The sequence below is a fragment of the Oratosquilla oratoria genome, chromosome 3 (genome assembly GCF_046742065.1).
Source record: "Oratosquilla oratoria isolate Oo_2021 chromosome 3, ASM4674206v1, whole genome shotgun sequence".
NCBI classification, from domain to species: domain Eukaryota; kingdom Metazoa; phylum Arthropoda; class Malacostraca; order Stomatopoda; family Squillidae; genus Oratosquilla; species Oratosquilla oratoria.
In genome coordinates, this window is record NC_134779.1 from 41396330 (window position 1) to 41401803 (window position 5474).

Sequence of the window (5474 nt, forward strand, 5' to 3'; positions counted from 1 at the left end):
GTCTTTTTTCCATCTGGTCCAGGCTTTGTCTCTTTTGTCTTTTAACTCCCTACAACTTTTGTTGTACCAGCATTTTACATATTCTTTTTCTTGTTTTTGTCTTGGGACATACTTTTCCACTCCTTTTTTGTAAATTTTTGTCAAAATATTCCATTTCTCTTCCACTGATGTTTCTTCTTTGTATATTTCTTCCCAGTTTTCTTGTTGGAAGAATTCTCTTATTTTATCAAAGTTTGTTTTTTCATACATCATTCTTCCTTTTCTATATTGTTCATTTCTTTTCATATATTTTTCTTCATTAAGTTCCAGTTCAATCAATATGTGGTCACTTTTACCTATTGGTGTTTTATATTCAATCTTGTCCACTATTCTAGGTTCAGATGTAATTATTAAGTCTAGCCTCGATGGTTCTTCTTCATTTCTATACCTAGTGTTCTCTTGTATCCATTGTGTCATTGAATGGTCAGTAATCATCTCAAGTAGAGCATTTCCCCATGAGTCATCACCACTCTTTGCTGTCATTTCTTCCCAGCAGATTTCTTTGCAATTAAAGTCGCCCATCATAACTATTCTTCCTCCGTCTTCCATTATTTTAGTTAATGCTATCTTTGTGTCCTCTAACATACTTTTATATTCACTCTCCTCCCATGAGGCTGTTTTCGGAGGCACATAATTGATCACAAATTTTCTGCTCTTCTTATCTCTGTCTTCCACTTCTATCATAATCATCTCTACTGTATTCTTTCCATATATGACACCTTTCACGTTTATATCCTTCTTAGTCAGGAACATAACTCCACCCCCTTGCTTTTTCTCTCTGTTTCTAATCCAATAATTGTATGCATCATGTCCTACACTGTTGGGTGGTAGTGGGCCTTTTAATTTTGTTTCTACAATTCCCATTATGTCCGGTTCTTTTTCTTTCAAATAATCATTCAGCTCATTCAATCCTGTTATTAATCCATCTATATTTGTGTAAGACACTCTTAGTTTTCTGCCACTTCCATTGTGTTCTCTGTTTCCCTTATGTTTTTCTTTTGTATGTCGAACTTCCTTAGTTTCATGTTCACTACTCTCCAATAGAATCTCTCTTTCTCTGACTCCGTTCTGTTCTCGTTTTTTGTCTTAGCTTCCAGTCTTTTCTGCTTTTCTTCCTCTCTTTCCTCTTTATTCATTTCTCTTTTTATCCATATCTTTTTGTGTTGTTCACTTGTTGCTAGTTTCCCTGTTTTGGATAAGATATTCTCTGCCGTTGCTTGTGACTTGAATTTAATCTTAATTGGTCTGGTCTTGTCTGTGCTATACTTTCCGAGTCTAAATTTCTCTTCGATTTGTTTCATAATTCCTGGTTCATCATCCTGAACTGATTCTAGTAATTGGCTTACTTTTTCATTTTCCTCTTTGATTCTTGTGGTTCTATCTGTGTTGTGTTTCTCTTCCATTCCTAATATAATTATACATTTCTTCTTGTCTGCTAAATCCCTTACTATATTCTCCTTTTGTCTCATCACTTTAATAACTGAGTCTTCAGTATGTTCTTTCAATTGCTGTTTGACTATGTCAGTGAATGAAATCTTATTTCCTTCTTGGGTTTGCTTCCAATTTTTACTTTCTTTAGCTATTGTTTCTCTGTTTTCTTTACTATTCTTCTTCAATTCCTCATTCTCCCCCTTTACCTCTCTTAACTGTCTTTTTAGTTCTTCTATTTCATCAGTTAAGTTTTTATTCGCCTTTTCCAGTTCTTCCAATCTTTCAACCCTTTTTAAAATGGTGTTCATATGACCTAACCTACTCTCCAAGTCCTCGATCACCTTATCAACCTTCATCTCTAGTCTTGTCAGTCGGGGGGGGTTTGAGTCCCCCCCACTCTCTTTAAATCCCTTGAAAATATTCTCATCACTTTCTGCTATATTGCTCCTATCTATACCTCTAATCTTCACATTCCTATTAGACATGTTATCATCCAACTCGTCTTGGGGTCTTTTGTCTACCCGGCGGCCCGTCAGGGCCATTTCCTCCACCTCCTCATTACCTTCCATTTCCCCAGTAATCCCTCCCCCTCTCCTCTTTCCTTACTTTCCCTCTACCTCACGAGCAATTCCCCCCCCCCTGCAAATACAAAAAGGCACTTCTCTTTGCGTTGGTATCCACAATCTGCACTTTTCTTCAGAGCGTTCGTCAAGCCGTCCGTTCGTTGAAAGTGTGTGTGTGTGTGTGTGTAAGTCCCAATATGACAAAGATAATGCAGTTATAAATCACATTAGCAGTGGCAAGGTTGTATTTCATTGTACAATGTTCCATGTCCCAGAGAATATTGTAAGGGAGGGGGAAATAAAACAATCTTACATGTCAAAGTTATATTTCGAACTTAACATTTAAGTTACATACCAAAAGTTATGTTTTTATCACCACCACAATCCTCATGACCAACTTCACACACCCAACCACAAAACCTTCACCATTTTTCCTCTTTGGCATAAAATTCAAAACGTCCTAAATTTAGTGACGTCACCTTCCTCAGCCCTGTGACAAACCCCAAGCCTTTTCAGTTCCATTTTTTGTTATCCTGTCCAAATCCATGTTACATGCCAGTCAGCATGCCAGTCTCTTTTTACAATGTACAATATATTCAGATTGTCCTTTCATGTGTGTGAATACAACTTTAACACAGAAAGGGATTGGACTCAGAATAAAACAGAAGGCAATTGAATGCAAAAAACTGCATATAGAATACACATTCAATACCTCACATTTCCATAATAGCCTTCTGTATACTTCGTGGGCTTTTTACATATACGGAGACTTAAATATCATAAATTCACAATAAAGTCCCAAACACTGCCTCCAATTACAATTTTTTTACAACTCCTAAACTTCATCATTTCCCCCTAAATTACCAAAATAAACTCAACAGACTGTAACAAATTGTTTTGAAATCTTAAATTATGACAAATCTTTAAAAAAAAAAAAAAAAAAAAAAGCATACTGGATAACTATCCCTTTTCTAATTTAGGCTTATCTTCCAATATGCTTTTTTTTCCTTCTTAAGCAACTTACACTTGGGGTTGTAACTAGTTCCCTTTCAATACTCGAGTATAAGATTACCTTGCATAACATTACAAAATTGACAAAGCCTTGGTGTAGGTTTCGTTCTATTTTTGCCAGCTTTGGCAGAGTGCTTCATTCAGATTCTGCAAAACTGACAGTTTTGGTGTTGATCTTATCCTACTTTTGTTGACCACTCAAGTGCTGCTACATATTTAAAAGACATATTCTGTTGGTCACAACTGCTATTCTAATAGTCATTACAAAATCTACATTCAGTTATCCACATTGTGCAAAGTGTTCAATAGACTTAACATACAAAATTGGTAAATAGCCAATACAATAATGTATCAATAGTTTTCAAACTAATAGTCTACCCTCTGAAGGTAACATAATCAAAATACCATAATGTTATGTATGCTGTGTTCTTTCCCCCCGGGTACGTTTTTGAGAAAGGGCAGGAAAAGAAAGCACACCCATGAAAATAACCAATACATACAGAGGTCCCCTTTTTAATCAACCAACTGGAGAGGAGATCAAGTTAAAACAATTCAATATTGACCACACTAGTGGGAAAAAAGATCACAAGGAAAGTGCAGATTTAAACAAGCCAAAAGATGACTAGGTAATGGCTGGGGAGGGGGAAAAAGTCAACAAGAGGCAGAGGAGAGGAAGGAAGAACAGGAAGAGGAGAGAGACAAAATAAGTAAAGCATGGAAAGGAGGAAGAAACGGGGGACGAGGAACATATACATTATAAGGAGGAGCAGAAAAGGAAGCAAATCTCAACATGATGCCCAAACTGTCCCCTAAAGTGGGCCTTTTCTTCCTTCATTGGTCCAACAGTGGTTAAATGATATGTTCACTTTAGGCATGAACAGTTGTACCAATTTCTCACTAGGTGTCATGATACAACATTGACCTCATAAAATGTCCTATGATAGAAAATGTGTTCCAAAACCAATCCACAGCCAGGTTTCATGTTCCATCCAAATGATTCAGACTTAATCTAGACAACAAAGATAAGAACTGTACTAAGTTTTTAAGTGCAAGATACCTGTGAATCCTATAAAGCACTTACCAGTGTCTCCCCAAAATATTAGTAGCCAATAAAGTAATTTTGAGTAAATGTTTGCAAGTTCCCACTAGCATTCACAAATACCTTACATTAAAAATTCAACCTGATGTAGCTTGATTTCTCAAAACATTTTAGTTTTCACAACAACAGCAGAATAACTAAGGGACTCTAGAATCAGATGTAAACCCCAAGTACTGTTAGCATTATATGAATCAACCTGCTAAATGCATAATTACTGGCCACTGTTTCTAAGTATACCAAACAGAAACAGTCACAATTAGACCATCCAGTTTTATTCACCATTACTTTACATTAGTTCATATACAAAACTCTAAACCATAATATGCAAGAATAGCTATGAATCATCCACAAGTCACTATATCAAGTTTCATATACTGCCAATGGTACATCTATGGGAAGCATAACTAACTTACAACCATGATATGAATGCTGGAGGCAAAGAATCTTGGGTTTCAGGAAGAAATGGAAGAGTTACAAAACTTTAGCTTAGAAAGACAGATTAAATAATTTATTTGTTTTCTTCTCTTCCTTTTATATAATATACATATATATATATATATATATATATATACATATATATATATATATATATATATATATATATATATATATATAAACACACACACACACATACCAAAGGCCCTTTTCCCCTAAACATTGGGGGTGGATGATTCAAAGCACACACCCATATCATACACAAGTAAAATCCACTCAACCACATCTCCCATCTCAGCACTCCAGGAATGAAGGGTCACCCTCTCCTCTATCACACAGCTCAGGTCAGAGGCTGTGTAAAGAGGCACAGCTCTTCCACAGCAAGGCCCAACAACTCAAGTTGGTTTACCCCCACCACTTCATCAAATGGTGACCCCCCTTCTCATCTACTCAGAACAATTTGTAAAGAAGATGAGAAGAACATTCCTTCAGGCTGTATTTACCTAATTGTAGCATACAGGAAAGGAGCAACACTCATGGGGTCCTATCTCCAGTTATCAATCCTAGCTTAAAATTCATGTATGGTTCCATCTTGGGCTATATCACCAAATTATCCAATTATGCCTAGATCTAAATATATCTATTTCCATGAGTTCTGCATGGGAAAAACTAATTCTTCAAACACTTTCGACTTTTGTTTGTGTATGTATTTACCTAGTTGTATTATACGGGAAGGTGAGCTATGCTCATGGTGACACATTTTTATATCTCGCATGATCAAGTTTGTTCTTTAAATTCTTGTATTGTGTTTGCACACACTGTTTTTTCATCCAATTTGTTCCATATATCTATCACTCTGTGTGGGAATCTGTTCTTTTTCAGGTCTCTTCTGTAGT